The 20,774-nt window shown below is 41.3% G+C and overlaps 1 long non-coding RNA gene across 3 annotated transcripts in view; it reads right to left on the bottom strand.

The window, feature by feature from the left end:
• Nucleotides 1-11,420: 11,420 nt before the first annotated feature.
• Nucleotides 11,421-20,774, bottom strand: part of LOC112652792 (uncharacterized) — a 50,280-nt gene continuing 40,926 nt past the window's right edge. For all 3 annotated transcript variants that reach the window (XR_007410373.1, XR_007410374.1, XR_003131723.3), the window contains one exon: nucleotides 11,421-11,798. This is a non-coding gene — a long non-coding RNA (uncharacterized LOC112652792). The remainder of the gene's footprint in view (nucleotides 11,799-20,774) is intronic.

Genomic DNA, 20,774 nt, shown 5'->3' with positions numbered 1-20,774 from the left:
AAGTGGTCATGATGGAGACAGAAACCACACCATTTATTGTAACAGGGAATAAAGAATTATTAGCCAGGTGACTGACAAGCAAATAGAACCAAAACTATCATGGAAGGATCATGGAAGGAGCAACTGCCGGAAGTAGTTACTGCCCTAGGGTTGGGAAACAAGAAAAGGGATCAGAATTATGAAGACCTAGAGTCTTGGAGGAAGTGCCCCACTTAGCTGGACACAGACCTTTGAGAAGACAGCTAAAGTCTGGGCTCCAGGAGGGGCTCTGGAGACCACAGACCGGTCGCTAGAGAGTGTGCTCTGGCCTCCTGAGCCTGGTGCCTTTGAGGAGGATATGAGGCTGGTTGTGTGAGTGTTAGAAAACCTGCAGGTAGCTACTACCATTACCCTGCAAAGCAGCCCTGCAGGGTGGTATGATCAGGAAATAAACAGGAAGAGTTAAGTCCTTTCTTCCTCCTCCAGCCTCAGTCTCTCTAGTACCTGCCATTGGCAGAGTCCAACAGGGAGCTGGTTGATAAAATCGAAATGAGGTTTGAGGAGCACTAGTCCCCAGCAAAGGTGGGTTTGGAGGTGAGATGATAGTACAAGGGGGGCACACAGCCCTGGATTACCAAATAGAGGCTAATGGTTGGAACTGGGTGATGGATACCTGAGGCTTGACCCACTCTTCTCCCTGCTTTTGTACTTGTTTGAAATTTTCCTGTAAAAACATGAAGTTAAGATGAAAAGGAGCTCACTTGAAAAAGAGGTCTTTTAAACTTTTGGTATTATTATTAATATATCAAAAATAACAAAATGATTTTAATAGAAATTAAAAAAAAATTTAAGATCTGTCTACAATACTGCCATTCATAAAAACCAAATTTGCTTTTCTAATAGCATTAAAGAATCCTAAACCCCAGAGGGAAACTGACCCACACAGTTCAGTGTCACCCTTCCCACACCTTCTCTAAGATGAGTTCTCAGCCTCCATCTCCATTTAAGGGCACGTCCTAGCTCATTGTCAGACTTCCAAAATGATACATGTAAGTATGTCTCCCTTACCTTTTCTCCGTGTATCTTTTCTCCCATTCCTCTCATCATTACTACTCTCTTTTTAAACCCCCTCTAGTTAATCCATAGACACAGTATAATCTGTAGGCTTCAGTGGAATCTTGAAGAATGGCTGTTGCTGGAAATGACCAGTTAGCACAAATGATGCTCTCTGTGTCTTCCAGGCCAACGGGGTGGCATTTCATTCTTCTTTCCAGGCTACCAGTTGCCTCTTACACCCAACATGAAAATGATCATAAAATGGGTTGTGTGGCAACTGAATATATGAATGGTTTCATGCAGACTCCTACTCTGCCCAATTGGAACAGCTTGATGTTTTAGAAATATTGTCCCTACTGGAATGTGGAGAATGGATTGAAGAGGAGCAAGATGAGGGCCAAGGAGGAAAGTCAGGATTCCAAAAGAAGAATCTAGGCAAAAGTGGATGATAATCTGAACTAAGATAATGGCAAAATGGATGGAAAGGCTTAAAAGGGTCCAAGAAATATTAAGGAGTTGGAATCAACAGGACATGAACACAGATCGGAAGCGAAATGACGAGGTAGAAAGAAAAGTCAAAAATGACTTCTATAGTCTGTGTGTAGGTGAGAGAGTGATGCTCTCACTCACTGAGGCAGAAAATACAGGGGAAAAAACTGGAAAGAGGAGATGGTAAGTTTGCTTTGGGGACATGAATGTGAAGGTTCTAAGGGGTATCCAATAGTAGAGTATCATTAGCAGTTGAGTATATGGTCCTAGAGCTTAGGTTTGGAAGGATTTGGGATAATGACATAAATGAAGAGTTATCTTTTGATTTTCATAATCACACTTTTTAAAAAGATTTCACATATTCATTTCAGACAGAGAGAGGAAGAGAGAGAGCGAGCAAGCCTGAGTGGGGGGAGAAGCAGAAGCAGAGGGAGAAGCAGGCTCCCCACTGAGCTGGGAGCCTGATGTGGGGCTCAATCCCGGGACCTGGGATCATGACCCAAGCCAAAGGCTCAGCTGACTGAGCCACCCAGGCATCCCCACATTTGTTTTTAATTCCACAAAGATATATATAAGTTGTAACAAGTTCAACCAACATACACAAATAGAGTAGCTCTTCAATGTCCTCTCCTTACCCTAGATCCTCCCTGAAGGTAACTGCTACTGTCATTTCACCTCTACTCTTCTAGATTCTTCCCCCCCCCGCCTTTATATATATATATGAACTTACAAAACTGTGTGTTGTTTGTGCTTGCTTACCTGAAAGGTATGTGCCTGAAACCTAGAGTGCCCTAGGTTCCCCAGAAAATAAACTTTGAGATAGACATTTGCAGGCTGGATTTTTAATGGGAGTGGGGGGTGGGGGATGAATCACTGGAACAACACCCGTAAGGGTGGGAGGGAGCAGGGGTGAGCAGAAGGACAAGTTGATCTGTGATATGAACACAACTCATGTCTTGGCCAATCTCATGGGGCACTCTGGAACTGGGAGTTAACCCCCACAGAGGCAATGTGTACCCTCACGTTAACCAGTCCTTGGATGAGAGCTGCCCTGAGGAGGGCATGTTCTTCAGAAAGCATGACTCCCTTCAGCTGAGGGAAATTCCTAGAGAGGGACTCCACTCTGATCCCTCAACAAGCAGTGCTCCTGGCAGCTGCAGACACGAGCACGGTGATCCTAAAGGGAAGACCTGGGAGGCACACCACAACATCCTCTACACAGGCTATACTGATAGTTCTGAAACTTGCCTTTCACCCAAGGTATTTATCCTGGAAAGCTGTCTTTTTTAGTAGTTAGATTGATCATATTCTTTTTCTTCACTATATAGTATTCCAGAAGATGAGGTACCACTGTCTTTCATTGGTGGACATTCAAGTTGTTTCCAGTTCCTTACCATTAGAATCAATACTGCCTGGCAAATGGGTTTCTGGCTTCTGGTTATGGCTGATTAAGTCCTTACCAGAGGATGCTCCTTCCCCTCTGGAAACAATGATAAAACCTGGATAAAAGACGAAGGCAAATACCCAAAGTCACCGGTGAGTGAACAGAAGCAGAAAGACTGTGTGTGGGTAGTAAATGCCTGGAGGAGAGGATCCTTGGAGATGGTTCCCCCAGTTCTGCTGCTTTTAGTCTGGGGTGGATGTGGTCCATTTGTTGTTTGGCAGCCTAGTGGTGAAGGCACTGACAGAAAAACTCATAATCTTCCCAGTGAGCAGAATCAGAAAAGTGAAGTGGGGAACTGCTATTGAAGTAAATGGAGGAATCCTGGAAGGGAAGAGAAAGGAGACAGAGAAAGGATCCCTGAATTCTATCTCCCCACATCTCATGATGACCTCTGAACCATGCATACCCAGGGCAAAAGAAAGCAGGTTGGCTGAAGTGATTTGAACCAAGAACAGAGTTGCTGCCTAATGAAAAAAAGTTTGCAGTTCAAGCCTCGCCAAGAAAACTGCCTGCTAAAGCAAAGCAAACAACACACATTAGAGAAAAATAACAGAAACCCAAATCTTCATAACTTCATAGTCATAATATACATGATACTTTCCAAAATAATTTGACATATGAAGGATTAAGGAAATGTAGTACATTCTCAAGAGAAAAGAAAACGAACCACATCTGACCCCAAGTGAACCAGATGTTGAAACCAACAGATAAGCAGCTATTATAACTATCCTTGATAAAGTAATCAGAATATTCTCTCAATGAATGAAAACAGAGAAACTCAGAAGAGACATTTAAACAATTAAAAAAAAAAAGGAAACTCTAGACCTAAAAAAATGCAATATCTGAAATTTAAAAATTACCAGATGAACTCAATAACCAATTGGAGATGTAGACTTGAAAACAGAATCAGTGAAATTATCTAAATAGACAAACAAAGAGAAAAAGATTGAAAAAAAATGAACAAGGGACCTCTCAGATAATACCAAATGGTTCAACACACAGGTAGCCTCATAAGAAGAAAAGAGAAAGCATAGGGCAGAAAAAGTATTTGAAGGGATCATGGACAAAAGTTTTCCAAATGTGTTGAAAACCAGAAATTTACAGACCCAAGATGCTTTGTCAACACCAATTAGAATAGATATGAAGACTAGCATTGAAATACATGATAGTTAAATAGTTAAGCCAAAGATAAAGAACATATCTTGAAAGCAGAAAAAAAAAAGACACATTACATACATCTCAAACAAAATTCAATTAAGAAATAAATTTCCATCAAAAACTATGGAGGCCAGAAGAGAATGAAATAATACCTTTAAAGTGCTGGAGGGGGAAAAAACCCTATAAACCCAGAATATCTTTTCCAGCAAAAATATCCTTCAAAGATGAAAGCAGAATAAAACAATTTTAGATAAAAGAAAACTAAGAGACTTTGTTGCCAGCAGATCTGCACTAAAAGAAATGCTAAGGGAAGTTCCTTAGGCCAAAGGGAAAAGAGTCTAGATGGAAATTTGAATTTTAAAATTAAAAGTAGATTTTAAAGACTACTATTTACAAGTGAGACACTTTTTTTTAAAAGATTTTATTTATTTATTCATGAGAGACAGAGAGAGAGAGAGAGAGAGAAAGAGAGGCAGAGACACAGGCAGAGGGAGAAGCAGGCTCCATGCATGCTTGACGTGGCACTTGATCCCAGGACTCCAGGATCATGCTCTGGGTGGAAGGCGGCCCTAAACTGCTGAGCCACCCAGGGATCCCCTAAAGACACTTTGAAGATACAAATAAGCTCAAAGTAAATGAACGGAAAAATTTAGATATATACTATGTAAACAGAGAGCATAAGAAGACTGCAGTGGCTATATGAATATCAGGCAAAATAGATTTCAAGATGTTGTGGGTTGAATTTTGTTTTCCAAAAAGATATTGAAGTCCTAACCCGTGGCACCTATGAATGTGATCTTATTTGGAAATAGGGTCTTTGTTGATGTAATCAAGTTGAGATGAGGTTATAGTGGATTAGGGTGCACTCTAACAACCAGGGTCCTTATAAAAAGAGAGACACTGAGACACATGGAGAGAGGAAGGCATGTGATGACAGAGGCAGACATTGGATTGATACATCCACAAGCTAAGGGACACCAAATATTGCAGACAACAATCAGAAGTTAGGAGAGGAAAACAAGCCTGGTGCCTTCAGAGGAAGAATGGCCCTACCAATACCTGGGTTTTAGACTTCTAGCCTCCAGAACTAAGAGAGAATACATTTCTATTGTTTTAAACCACCAAGTTTGTGGTACTTTTTTTTAAGATGTTATTTATTTTTTCATGAGAGACACACAAAGAGAGGCAGAGACACAGGCAGAGGGAGAAGCAGGCTCCATGCAGAGAGACCAACGTGGAACTTGATCCTGGAACTCCGGATCATGCCCTGGGCCAAAGGCAGATGCTCAACCCTGAGCCACCCAGATGTCCCTTTTGTGGTACTTTTTTAATGGCAATCCTAGGAAACTGATACACGAGACCAAAAGTGTTATCAGAGATAAAGGGGAATATTTCATTATAATAAAAGGGTTCATTGAGGAAGGCATAACAATCATAAATGTGTATACAACTAGTAAGTGTTTCAAAACACGAGGTAAAAACAGCATTAAAGAGAAAAATAGACAATTCCACAATCAGAGATTTCAGTACTATTCCATTAGCAATTAATAGAATAACAAGGCAAAAAAAATCAGCATAAACATAAAAGATGTAAGAAGAACACTACCAACCGCATAAATATATAAAGGAAGGAAGAGCTGTTAGCCTTGGAACATATTTTTCTGCTTTCTGCAGTTTTCCTGATGTCCTCAATTATAGTCTTGGCCTTTCTTCTGATCTGCAACATATTTACCCTATTTTCCTCTCAAACTTGTGGTTGCAAATGTTTTTAATTTGCTCTTAAAAAATATCTTTCATCTTACATCATTTATGCCTTTTTTTTTTACTCTTTCTTTTTGGTTAATCATTTTAAAGTTCTCTTTTCTTATCAGTGTGTATCTTCCACTCTTCCACACATTTCTTCTTTCTATTTTGTTCTAAATTCATACTTCTTCTTGTAGATTTCTCATTTCCTTAAAAAGATAACCGTAAACACTTCTAAATGCTCTATATATATTCAGTCTTTTCATCATTTACAACAACCATAAGAAGTAAGGACAATTTTATTCCTAGATGAGGATACAAAGGCACAGAGAAGTTGAGTGACTTACCTCAGATCACAAAGCAGTAAATGGTGAAGCCGGATTCTCACCAGGTAGTTAAGTCCCAGTATCTGTGCTCTTAACTACAGGACTATGGAATCTGTCTTCCCAGACTGCCAATTAAATATTTTGGTTCCTTTTTTTTTTTTTTTTAAATAATAACTTCTCTTTTATTTCCTCTTTACCAATTTTCTCATTTTCAAAGATTTTGCTCATTCTACCAGTTATACTATTCTTCATTAAATTACTTCTTGCTAGCTCCTTTATCATCATGAAAACAATTTTCTTTCTAAACCTCCTATGGTAGATTTAAAAACACCCCTCTCAAAGATAGCCATTTCTTAATCTCTGCAACCTGTCCACGTTGTTTTATAGGGTTGAGAATCTTCAGATGAGGAGATTATTTTGGATGATAAACCATGCTGGCCTTGGAGATTGGAGTGGTGTCACCATAAACCAAAAAATGTGGTAGTCCCCAGAACCTGGGAAAAACTAGCAATGGGTTCTCTCCTCCAGCTTCCAAAAGAAGCACAGCCCTGCTGACACCTTGATTTCTACCTAGTTGGGCTGACTTCAGACTTCTGGCCTCCAGAACTGTGAGAATACATTTCTGTTGTTTTGAGCCTCTTAGTTTTTGGTAATGTTACAACAGCTGCCAAAAAAAAAAAAAAAAAAAAAAAAAAAAAACCAACAAAAAAACAAATATACTCCTTCTCTCAGTTACATTGTTTTTTTTTTTTTAATTTTTATTTATTATTTATGATAGTCACACAGAGAGAGAGAGAGAGAGAGAGGCAGAGACACAGGCAGAGGGAGAAGCAGGCTCCATGCACCGGGAGCCCGACGTGGGATTCGACCCTGGGTCTCCAGGATCGTGCCCTGGGCCAAAGGCAGGCGCCAAACCGCTGTGCCACCCAGGGATCCCTCTCTCAGTTACATTGTTAAAACATTTCACTTGTTGCCTTCTTTCATGGAGAAAAATAATTTTAGTCATTCATGTTAACACACATTGTATACATGCCTACTTTGTGCTAGGCTGTAGGAATAAACATGTAAAATAGACAGTGTCTTTATTCTGAAAGAGCTTGGGGCAATGGTGGTCAGTGCTGGGAGAAGTAATTTCAAATACAATACAATAAAGTATATATTTTGAAAGTGAGAAAGACTGGGAGATCACGCAAGAGGGGTGTGAACTTGACAAGACCAAGGCTGGCTTCTTCATGGAGGTGATGGGAGGGAAGAGTAAACTAGACACAGTGGTGCTCCAGGCAGAAGGAACAGCATGTGCAAAGACAATTAGTTCCTCTCTCACGTCCTTTGCATCTTAAGACACTCTTATTTCCTTCAGTTAACTGATAAGACCCATAAAATGTCACTTCTTCGGGATCCTTGGGTGGCGCAGTGGTTTAGCGCCTGCCTTCAGCCCAGGGCGTGATCCTGGAGACCTGGGATCGAATCCCACGTCAGGCTCCCTGCATGGAGCCTGCTTCTCCCTCTGCCTGTGTCTCTGCATCTCTCTCTCTCTCTCTTTGTGTGACTATCATAAATAAATAAAAATTAAAAAAAAAGTCACTTCTTCTATACCAGGTGCTTGGTGGTGCTGATCATTGAAAAGATAAATCCTACTTTTAACATAACCAGTTTCCTTGCCTTGTTTTCTGACAACATTCTTGGTAGAAGGATCAGCTGCGGAGGGTTGGAGATGCAAGTCCTGGTTCCCATTTCCATTTCTCATGTGTACATTTTCATAAAGTAGTTCCCCCACAATCCATGTTTCTTGATAGAACACATGGGCCATAACAAACATGAATATGTGTCCAGAAATAAAAGATGTGATCAAAATGGACCTCACTCTTACACCCATTCAACCCCTAAACATGACCGTCAGAAATTGACTTTTAACTTTCAATATTCCCAAAGACTCAGGAAAATTCACGGGATGATTCTCCTGTTTACACTTAAAAGGTCTTAGCCATTTCTGGGCACACTGGCAGGACCTCGCCATCCTGTAGATCATTAACTCACCACGGGCTGGCACTGACGCCCACCGTGCTTGAATCTGCCCCAGCTCTCCAGCCAGAAATTGTACATAGGAGGTGAAGAAAAGCACGCATAAACAGCTGTGTTTTCCTTTTTTCTTGCCTTCACTGGGAGAGACCCACGTTTAGGTCCATGTTGTGCACAGCTCAGAGCTCATGAGGACTTATCAACACCTGCTAAGATATTTGAAGATGTTTCTTCATTATCCTTGCTCCCGTCATGGTGCTGATGGGATAAAGAGGAGAGAAGGAAAGAAAGAAAGAAAGAAAGAAAGAAAGAAAGAAAGAAAGAAAGAAAGAAAGAAAGAAAGAAAGAAAGAAAGAAGGAAGGAAGGAAGGAAGGAAGGAAGGAAGGAAGGAAGGAAGGAAGGAAGGAAGGAAGGAAGAAAGAAAGAGGAAAATGGTCATGTGCAAGCTTTGAACTCTTCAAACAACTCCGAAGGTCAGAGGAGCCTTTGATCATAATGAGATAAAGAATTGGGGCATATTTTTAAACTTTCTTTTGGAACTGGAGGCTACTGGTGGGAGAGGGGTACAGCGGCCCAGGAAATGGATAACCGTGGGGAGGAGGTGGTGTCATTTCAGAGCACAGCTGAACACATAGAGCTAACCCCCTTTCCTCCTCCATTTAGCAAACATTTGGTTGGCTGTTATACAGCTCCCAGCTCTGCTTCAGAAGGTCTTTGTTTATCTTTGCAAGGACAATTAAGTGACAGGAATGTGTAATATAGTGAAGTGTTGCCAAAACAAACAGCCCTCTTAAAACATGTAGAAGTGGCTATTCTTGCCTGTGTTTCTGCAACAGTCAGAAACCACTTGCTAATAGCTTAATTCCATTTCTCTGCAGACAGGCCGATCCTATTGCAGAAGAGGGAGTATGTGGTCTGCTGGGTAGAGAGAAGTCCTGGAAGCTTGAACGGGCCCACAGTTTCTAACATAGCTGAACAACTGACTCACCCTGGAACCTAGGGTTGCATCGCTAACCCCAGAGGGCTTGTTGTCCATCCAGCTGGAAAATTTGGTAGGATGGGAGACTGGACTGAAAATTATTTGTGGCACAGCTGCTCTGCTTGACCACAGGTCCGGTCTGAGGCTGCTGGCCCTGCTTGGCTGAGTAACAGCCCTGCGGCGGCTGTGATTAGTATAGGTGAGGCTCACAAGACACGGTGAGAGTTCAGGCCCGTGAGAAGATCCTACAGAGGAGAGGGAAACCTCTCTGCAGAATCAGTAGATGAGTATTTGTACTCTGTGATCCCCTCCGGCCTCACTCAATAGTCATATTTCCCTATAAAATGGATCATAAATGGAACTCCACAGCATCTAGATCCCCAGCTCATTGGCATGTGGCGACCGTGCTTTGCAGGGGAGGTACCCTTCATGCCCTATGTGGTCCTTGCTCCAGACAGCCGCAACGTCTGCAGACACTGAGGGTCAGGTCAGCTATGGTGAGACAGAAAGGAGCTGGAGGGGAATGAAGAGTAAGCCCTTCCCTGGATCTCCAAAGGGGAGAAAGGCATATGCAACTTTAATGGAAAGATAACTGATTGAGAATTGATGAGTTAGGTTGAAAGAGAAAACAATGCCGAAGGAGAGAATATCCATCTCCTAGGAAAGGGACATTCGGTATCTTGGGTTTCTGATGGGCAGTAAGCATATCCCAGCAGAATATAGGTGACTTCAGATCCGAGACCTGGAATGGTCAACATTTCAATCATGCAGGCCTGGCCTTTGAGGGTGATAAAACCTACAAAGATCTAGATGGCTAATATGCAGTTTCTTACTAATCTTATATCCTGCATTCCTGTAAATGGATTCCCCTAAATAAAACCTACAAAAATCTAGATGGGTAATATGCAGTTTACCCTCAGGCACAAGGGAGTTTCCAAGCTGCGTGGGAAACTGCTAAATTGTGCCTGAATGGTCTCTGTTACGCCCACAGTGATAATAATTGGTTTGTGCTTAAGACACCTATTGGCCAGTCTAGTCCTAAAGAGGATGAAGGAGAATGGTTTTGGATAAATAACCATGGGGAGGGAAGCAGAAGTAATAAAAACAGTAACCATATGGCTGATTGCTGTACTAACATCACAAATCCACAGGCAGCCACTGACAGTGACGGCATTTATCTCTTCATCTGGCCACAGATGAAAACTGTCACCCCTGGAAGAGGGGCTGAAAGACAGTCTGAGTAGCCTTGTGAATCAAGAGGAAAACACTGACATCATTCTGGGTTGAATGTGATTAATGAGAATGATAAGAGTTAAGAAATGAGAATAAGATAAATTCAGAGGAATCCAAGAGAATCAATGCTTAATAGTAGGATTTTGAGCTTAATTTACCTGAGTAGAGAGGCTGGGCTGACAGAGGACATCCTAAGACCCCTGTACTCAAATGACTGACAACCACCTTTCATTCTCATTCATTCGGCAAACATTCTTGATTGCCACTCACTGGCACAGTAACTGCCATAGGTACCATGCAGGATTCAAAGATGATAGACAACATGACAATGCATAATATGTAAGCACAGATCCAAAACACATATGACGAACGATAATATATACATGCCAAATCAGTAATTCAGTTATATGGGCATTGCGATTAAAAAAAAAAAGATAGAAACGTCATTTATTTAAATAAAATTGAATTGGAAAAGATAGAGCAGTATTCATCACAAAAAGAGTAACATAAATAAGTAGCCAGAAGGCTGATAATGCAAGATATGTTCTATGTATAGGAAGATCCATTTAGGGGAACACAGGATATAAGATTAGTAAGAAACTCTGAATGATAGACTTCATTCTAAAGGCAATGGGAATATGTGGGTGTTTGGGTCATTCATTTATTCATTCATTCAACAACCATTGCTGGAGAACCTTATGTATGCCAGGTCCTTCAGCGGCTTTGGAAATTTAAGAAAAACAAGAACTTGTCCCTCCCTTCAAAGCACATACACTGTAGTAGGAAAACATTCTGCAAAGAACTAACTGGCAGAAAGTGACACAGTAGCATAGTGAATACGGCCAGCTTTGATATCAGACAGGGCTGGGTTTAAACTACACATGTGCCACATACGAGCCACTGGACCCGGACAAATTACTAACAATTTTCATCTGTAAAATGAATCTAATGATGGCATCTGTTCCATAGGGTTGTCATGAGGCTTAAGAAAAGTAATGAATATAAAGCATTTAATAGAATTCTGAGCATACTGAAACACTCAATGAATGTTTACAATCAAAACAATCATTTTCAACGCTGTTACTAGTATCTACAGAAAAGAAGCAATCAGTGCCACTGGAGGGAGAAGAGATGTGTCCAATAGGAAAGCTTCTCAGAAAACAATGGTGTATCAGCTTTTGAGGGGATATGTTGAAATTCACCGAATATGGGGGTCGGAGCATTCCAGGTGACTTGCAGAAAGGCATGGAGACAAGCAACAGGACTTTGAAGGTCTTGTGAAAGAGTTCTAGGTGGCTGAGCATCAGGGCACAGAGGCATGTAGGACAGTAGCTAGGACTGGGCTGGACAATTGTCTTGAGCCTGGTATGCCTGTGAATCAGAGAGCAACCTGTCAGCTTCAGGGCTCCTTATTCTGGCCAGAGTCTCAGAGCTTCGGCTGTTCCTTGTTGGTTTTCATCACTACCAGCTTGCCATTTGAGATCTGGTTTCCTCTATGACTAGCTGAACAGGGTAACAACATTGACCCAACTCTAGCCACTGATGAATGAGTTTGATGGGTAGCCGTCTGTGAGTGAGTCCCCAGTCTCTACACCTCTCCCTCTGCTTATAAGTACCATCCCCTGACTTCCACTCCTGACCCTTGTCATGCAGGTACCATGCTGTTTCTTGTCTGGGTGATATTCCTTCCTTTTCACCCATCTATTACCTGTCCAACTTTTAAGACTCAAACCAAAAATTACTTTCCATCCCTTGTTCTTGGATAGAACAATTCAGCACCAAAAAAAGGGGGGGGGGTCAGTTTCCCCAAGTTAATTTATAAATTTGATGCATTCCAATACAAATACCAAAAAATTTTTCCACAATGGAGCTACAGGAGTTGATAGTAAAATTAGAAAAACAAAATAAGAAAAGGTAAAAGAGGACTAAGCAGATTAAAAGATGTTATAAAGCCTCTATAATTAAAACAGTAGGGTACTGCTGTGGACAGGCAAACAAGAATAGAATTAAAAAAAAAAAAAGTAGATCCAAGTACCTATGGAAAATTAGTGTATGAAAAAGGTAGTATTTTAAATCACTAAAACAAAGATGAATGCTTTAATGAAGCTGCTGAGACAAACTGGATAGACATTTGGAAAAGGGTAACACTAGACTCATATCTCATGTTGTAAATAAGAATAATCATCAATGAGCCAAAGACCAAAAAATGAAGAAAAAAAAGGTAATCACACAGATGGGAGAAGAATATGTGGGTAAATTCTCTATAACTTTGGTGTAAGGAAAGACTTTTGACTATGACTTAAAATCCAGAGGCAATAAAAGAAAACATTTGGGACCTCTGGGTGGCTCAGTGGTTGAGTGTCTGCCTTCAGACAAGGGTGTGATCTTGGAGTCCCGGATCAAGTCCCACATTGGACTCCCTGCATGGGGTCTGCTTCTCGCTCTGCCTATGTCTCTGCCTCTGTGTGTGTGTGTGTCTTTCATGAATAAATAAATAAAATCTTTAAAAAAAAGATTTAAAAATTCACACACACACACAAAATGCTGCATGTCAAAAAAAAAAAAAAAAAACCCCGCTATAAACAAAGTGGACAAAGACAAACTGGAAGCTATTTGCAACATATATTATAGAAAAAGAGCAAATATCCCTAACACACAGGGATGCCTGGGTGGCTGAGCGGTTGAGCATCTGCCCTTGGCTCAGGGTGTGATCCCTGGGTCCTAGGATCAAGTCCCACATCAGGCTCTCTGCATGAAGCCTGCTCCTCCCTCTGCCTACGTCTCTGCCTCTCTTTGTGTGTGTCTCTCATGAATAAATAAAATCTTAAAAAAAAAATTCCTAACCCATAAAAAATTCATTTAAAAATCACAAAAGAGAGGGCAGCTTGGGTGGTTCAGCGGTTTAGTGCCACCTTCAGCCCAGGTCATGATCCTGGAGATCCGGGATGGAGTCCCACATCAGGCTCCCTGAATGGAGCCTGCTTCTCCCTCTGCCTGTGTCTCTGCCTCTCTGTCTCTCTGTGTCTCTCATGAATAAATAAATAAAATCTTTAAAAAAAAACAAGCAAAAGACATAAACAGAATACACACATACACATATTTGAGACCACTTGAACATATGAAGACAAAACTTTAAACAACTCTGAGGTATTATTTTTCACCTATGTGATTGGCAAAAATTTTGAAGTTTGACACTACATTTTGTGGGTAAGGCTTTGGGAAAACAGGAATCCTCCATACTTTGCCGGTGAGAATGAAAATTGGTACAATGGTTAGGAGGAGAATGTCACAGTATTTAACAAAACTAAATATGTGTTTACCTTTTGACTCAGTAATCTCATATCCTCACTTTGAATTTACTTTGAAAATACACCTCCCGAAACATAGAAATATACATACAAAATGTTACTCAATGCAGCACTGTTTGTGATTATAAATATTGGAAGTGTAGCAAACTCATTAAATCACCTATGTTGTATTCAGTAATGGAGTACTACACAGCCATAAATATAATATAAGGGTGATATTTGTGAACCATATTTTTAAGTGAAAAAAGCAAATTACAAACAGATATCTACATGGTGCTGCCTTTTCTATAAAACTAGAGAAAAGAGGATGCACATGTCTCTCCTTAAAAAACAAAGAGATATAAGAGATAAATGTGAAGAAGGTAGAAGAGGTGCGGGAGTGACACTCCTCTGAGCATTTTTGTATAGTTTTGACTTTTGGAATTATGTTTATATACTCAAAACAATTATGTAATAATAACATTTTTATAAATGGGGAAAACAAAACCTAAAATGGAATGCAAACAAAAATAAACTAAACTGTATTTCAAATCAATGACATAATCTTACCAAAGAAGGGGAAACAACTAACCCAGTTAATTTTTGAACACTGTATCATATACTGTCAGACTAAATATAACAAGAACTATAAATAAATATGAACTCCCGGATGGCTGAATCTGCTACAGTTTGTCGCAGTTGTATGGGTCAGTAAATATAAAACTGCTTTCAGTAGTCTTACAGGATTCAACAAGTAAATATATGGAGGTTAATGAGGCAAGATTTCTTATTTTCAGAGAAGGTTGTGTTGGATTAGAATTGGAGTTGTTAATATGGCCTAGTGGTTTATTTTATAACATTACAGATATATATTTTACTTCTATATCTTTATAGGTATATAGGTATAAATGTTATGTGTACATCTATGCAGATATAGAAGTGTGTATAGATGTGTGTATACATATATCTATTTATTATGTCCACTGAGAAGATCTAGAAGCAATGACATTCCAGTAGCATTGGACACTCCTATGGCCAGATTTAATTTCTGAATTTCAAACTATTCTCCACTAAAAGAAAACAGTTATTTGGAGACATGGCTGATTTCACAGCTAGCATAGGAAAAGTTCAAGATGAATCTGGAATATCTTCTTGTACAACAAACTAAGGAAATTGTCCAAGAATAAGGGCATAGAAGGAAGTTTCAAGGGGTCCCTATGGCCAAATCCAGGATAATGGAAGAATTAAAATAAATGATACTTACAGATTATCTATTGAATAAAATAGGAATTTGTAAGTTCATACTGATATGAATAAATAAATGAATGAATAAATGAGGGAGTAGAAAAAGCTATTCCCTATAATATACTGCCACAAAATAAATATAAAAGAAATGGGGGATCCCTGAGTGATGCAGCTGTTTAACGCCTGCCTTCAGCCCAGGGTGTGATCCTGAAATCCCGGGATCGAGTCCCGCATCGGGGTCCCTGCATGGAGCCTGCTTCTCCCTCTGCCTGTGTCTCTGCGTCTCTCTCTCTCTCTGTGTGTCTCTCATGAAAAAATAAATAAAATCTTTAAAATATATATATATATATATAAAAGAAATGAAAGATCTTTAAAAATCATTTCACAAATATCCTTGTAATAATCTATTCAGCAAGAACCATCAATAGAAGTTAAAACTAGTGGGTGAAAGTTTGATAAGAAATGGTATATCTACCTTTTCTCAAAATATCTTCTCACAAAATCCTTATTAATGACAAAAGGAAATGGTAGGTTTAAAGAAGCAAGCCAGGCAAACACCTTCTGAACCTTGTAATCCAATTGAATATTGCCAGTAATGGGACAAATTGATATCATATACCTAGTGATGTGATGCACTTAGAAAGACACAGCGTGACATCTGTAGTGCTCCTGCCAAAAATGCATAAGCTTACTGCCATTGTGAGCAAACATTACAGACACTGAAATCAGACTTTCCTCTCTGGTTCATATTTCTCTGCAAAGATTTCTATCATGCATTTATCACATGCACTGCAATTATGCACTGATGGGTCTGCTTCCTTCTGGACTTAGGCTCTTAGAATCAGGGACAAGGTTATTTATCTCTGTATCCTTCTAACTATATTGCCTTCTTATGCATAACTCAATAATCGCATGTATCATGCTATAGTTCAAATACTACTTTGCCTGGTTTTCTCCCTTGGTTTAGTAAGAAAATCCAACTGATAATGGATTAAATAAGAAAGGCACTTCATTACCTTATAGAGAATTACATCTAGATGCCCATGGTTCCAAAGTTGGATTAGCAGCTTCATGATTTTATGGGATTTTGTGAGGATCTCTCTGATTCGACTGGCCTTTCCTTCAATTTCAAGATGGTGACTACTGCTTTATGTATCATGGTCTTGGGGAACAGGGTACCAAGAAGCAGGGAAGTAGGTGGTTGGCTCAGGCCTTTCATCAGGAGGAGACTTCTTCCCTAAATCCTCTGTAGATTTCCCTTGAAGTCTCATTCACAGGCTAATTCCTAGACAAATCACAAATCAGCCTCTCTGGCCAAACACATTACTGTCTGAACAAAACCGGGGTTCTGGTAAGAAGGAAGAACACAGGGGATCTACCGAGTGGGCAGCATTAGTGCCTGCCATCCTCCACTAAACTGTAAATTCTCTGATGGCAGAAACCAATCCTTACTCATTTTTATTTATTTACGTTTTACTTCCAGGGTACAGCATAGCACCTGACAAGAGATGCTCAATAAACATTTGTTGAATGAATAAAAATGACCAAGCACGGATAGTATAAGAAAATAACAAACATGGGGAAGTAACAAAGTTATGGAAATGTACAAATTCTTATAATCTTGGCCTCTGGCCTCTAACTCTCAATTCCCTTCACTGAATGTAACTCCGAGAAAGGAATGAGTCATAAAAGTGGGTTGTATCTCAGGGCGGTTGATCTAGCATGAGTAAGATGGAAAGTCGGAAGCTTATGGGCAGAGAGACTGGGATAGCTGTTGAGATGCTTTGAATTTAAAAAAGGACAGCTGAGATTGTTCACGGGAAGCATGCACAGCAAGGGCAAGCTCCACGTGCCCCATGAAAGGCGTGGTTGCCAGAGATTCTGCGATCACACCCAGAAGCTGCACAACCATCCCAAAGAGGCAAAGAAATGGACTCTTTGATATTTTAGGAGCAAAGAAACCTTTGCCCAAAGCATAGTGGTATCTCCTCACATTTCTTCAAAAAGAATTTGGCCACATGCCCATTCCTAAACCAGGCACTGGAAAGGGGACTGGAATTAGTGTGGCTGATTTAGGTTGACCGTTCGGGGTGCATGGTTGGGGAGGTGCAGTGAGAGGAAGAAATCCAAGAGGTTCTGAAGTTGCCTTTCTCCTCAAAATTGATCTATGGCAACAGGGGATAGGGAACCACTTACTATTTCCAGAAACTTGGAACCTATTCCCAGACTTCAAGTTCAGTTGTGGTTAACAATGAACAAACAAACAAAACCCAAAGCAACTAGCAGGATGCAGGACTCAGAGCACTTTATCATGTGGCTAGCCAGGGCTAAGGTCAGCTAAGAACATCATATGCAAAGAATTCTTCATGTGGCTCATGACCACCTTACCTCCCGGAAGGTTGAAAAGTGATAAGGAGACACGTGATTCTGCTGCAAATTTTGAAAAGCTGGGACAAATTCGCTAAGGACAACTCTGCAGAAAGTAGCAGCTTAGACTTTGGGAAGGCAAAGAGGAGGAGCTCAGCTCAGTCAGACATGGGCTGTCACCATCAGGCGGGTGGATCCTGGGAGTTCAGAGAAAAGATAAGAGGTTGTGTACTCCCAAGAAGACGTTCTGACTACAATTCCATTTGGTGTGGATGGCACAGGACGTGGAGAGTGGGGGGCACAAGATGTTTCATGGTTTCCCAAGGTGCTTTCTGATGACCCTCAATTTTAAAAGACTATCTGTTAAAAGATGGAAGGAGTTACCATCCCCTAACAGGTAAAACCATGACCGTGGGGTCAGATAGAATAGAGGATAAATCCTGGCACTGACCCTTAGGAGCTGTGTGGCCTCAGAGAAGTTGTGCAACTCCTCTGTGCCTTCATTTCCTTATCCTTAAACTGGATGTAAGAAGTCCTTCCCAACTGGGTTGTTTAGGATAAAGATGCTAATGTATATAGAGCACATTTTCATGACGCCTGGCACAATGTCACTGATAGCTGTGTAAATATGTTCTACAAGTATATTGGAGAATCCACGATACAGATTGTAGAGAACACAAGAAAAAAATATTATTTTCATCTTTTAAATACTTTTTAATAAAAAGGGAAGAATTAGGAAAAAAATCAGAATCAGTTTCCACAGTTCTATTTTCTAGAGGAGTCTCTTCAGCACGCTTAGAGAATTCAATCAGTAGAGAAAAATGCAAAAGAAAAACGGGAAACCCCCTGCCCCTGTTAACAAGCCTGCTGAGCTCCCCTCGCCAAATGTAACCACCGCTAACAGTTTATGATTACTTCCAGAAACCATTCAAAAACAAGTTTTACTTTTATTTTCTTATTTTTGTTTTAAAGATTCTGTTTATTCATTCATGAGAGACGCAAAGAGAGAGAGGCAGAGACACAGGCAGAGGGAGAAGCAGGTTCCCCGCAGGGAACCGGATGTGAGACTGGATCCCAGGGCCCTGGGATCATGACCTGAGCCTAAGGCAGACGCTCAACCGCCGAGCCACCCAGGTGCCCCAACAAGTTTTACTTTTAATTAAATGCTAAATAAGATGCAAAAAAACAAAATATAGAAGTTAGTCAAATACAGTGCGTGGTACAATATAAATCAGCAGCAGAAGCAAAAGAGCACACACACCCAGTTCTCCTCCTCTTCCTCCCCCTTCCTCCCACCCCCTCCCTCTACCCATCTCCTCTTTCTTCCCTTCTCCCCATTTCTTCCTGTCCTTCCTTTTCTTTTCTCCATGCCAAATTGGGAGACTGGCACTCACTGGCCTGAGAGAACTAAAGATCCAGCCAAGAGAGGAGCCTGCCCTGTGCCTGGCAGGGCTGAGCAAGGTCAACAGGTGCACCTCAGTGATTTATCTCTGGGAACCAGGAGGGCCCAGGGAAGAAATGAGGGAAATGCTGCTCCTTGCATTTAAGGTACTTTGGCGACAGGAGAACTGGATCCCGAATCTCAGAAAGCACATCAACGTGGATGCCCCCAACAGACTAGTAGCGAGCACCTTCTAGAATGGGTTAGTAAAGAAGCTACGGGAAAGGAGATTCTTAAAGGCCAAACTGGACCTGCCTCCTTCTCTTTTCTGACAGGTTTACTAGACCTAGAATCTACAAGGAATGCTGTAGACACAGTGAGTCTGGGTGTTGTGAGGCAGTTGACAAAGTTGTTGGTGATATCCCTATGGGGAAGTAGAGAATGTGATCTGGGGACAGACGTGCCTGTGGCTTCCTAGTTGGTGGGGCCACCAGAGGTAAAGGCTGCTGAGGAGGGGACTTGATAGGTGGTGTCCAGGAAACTTCATCCACATCCTCCTCCTCAGCAAGGCTGTGCTTGGCAGGAGAACTTAGCCTTATCTGATATCCTTTTTCTTTTTTAAAAGAGAACATGCTTTGGGGCACCTGGGTGGCCCAGTTGGTTAAGCATCTGCCTTTGGCTCAGGTCACAATATCAGGGTCCTGGGATCAAGTCCCTCATTGGGCTCCCTGCTCAGCGGGGAGCCTGCTTCTCCCTCTGCCTCTGCCCCTCCCCCAGCTCGTTCTCTCTCTCTCTCTAACAAATAAATACATTTAAAAAAATAAATAAAGGAGAATGTGCTTTTTTTTTTTTAAAGGTTTTATTTAGTTATTCATGAGAGACACACAGAAAGAGAAAGGCAGAGACACAGGCAGAGACAGGCAGAGACACATGCAGGCTCCATGCAGGGAGCACGACGTGGAACTTGATCCCGGGTCTCCAGGATCACATCCTGGGCTGAAGGCGGCCACTGAGCTGAGCCACCTGGGCTGCCCGAGAATGGGCTTTGATGTTACATGTGTAAATCAAAATCGTTTTAATTTAAATATTTTAATATAATTTCTAATAAAGTTTAGTTACTAAAACCACATACATTTATTTATTTATTAAAGATTTTATTTATTTATTCATGAGAGACACACAGAGAGAGAGAGAGATTGGCAGAGACACAGGCAGAGGGAGAAGCAGGCTCCACGCAGGGAGCCCAACGTGGGACTTGATCCCAGGTCCCTAGGATCACGCCCTGGGCTGAAGGTGGCCCTAAACCACTGAGCCACCCGGGCTGCCCAAATCACATACATTTAATAAGAAAATATCCTTTTGATGCTTCCCCACCTTTGGGAAGGGAAATTTCCATCATCTAAGTTCTTTGTGCTGAACTGATTGCAAAAATTGCTAGAATTATTCCCCCATTCCTATATATCCATAGATATATAGGACCAAGACCTTGTGGCATCTTCCATCAAGAGATGTCCCTGTCAAAAAAAAAAAAAAAAAAAAAAGAGATGTCCCTGTTCCTCGAACAGAGGGATCTAGCCACTTGCTGTGGCTAATCAAACGGGGGCGTGGTGGTATAACAGATCTCAACCCAAGTCTTGAGTAGCTGAGCGTGTGTTTTCACTTTCTCTCTGCCACCTCGATACCACCAAGCCCAGGCTCGCCTGCAGTGTGAGAAGAAACACTCACGTCGACACCCAGCTGACAGCTAGCACACTGCCGGCATGTGAGCAGGGCCAGCCAGCCCCAGCCAGCCCCAGCCAGCCCCAAATCTGCCACCTGGCCACTGACAAGTGAACAAGCCCAGTCGAGATCAGACAGGCCTGGCCCCGATCGGCAGAACTTTCCAGCCTATCTGTTGACTCGTGAGCAATAATAAAGGCTTATTATCTTAAGTCACTGTGTTTGGGGTTGGTTTGCTACATAGCAAGAGCCAATTGTTACAGGCCGCACGCACCTCCTGCTCTATGTCCTGCTACGCCGGCACTCACACTCTTTGCCTCAGCTATGTTCTGAACACACCGTCGTGTT

The sequence above is a fragment of the Canis lupus genome, chromosome 4 (genome assembly GCF_003254725.2).
Source record: "Canis lupus dingo isolate Sandy chromosome 4, ASM325472v2, whole genome shotgun sequence".
NCBI classification, from domain to species: domain Eukaryota; kingdom Metazoa; phylum Chordata; class Mammalia; order Carnivora; family Canidae; genus Canis; species Canis lupus.
The sequence above is the reverse complement of the archived record's forward strand: the minus strand, read 5'-3'. Positions and strand labels throughout refer to the sequence as shown.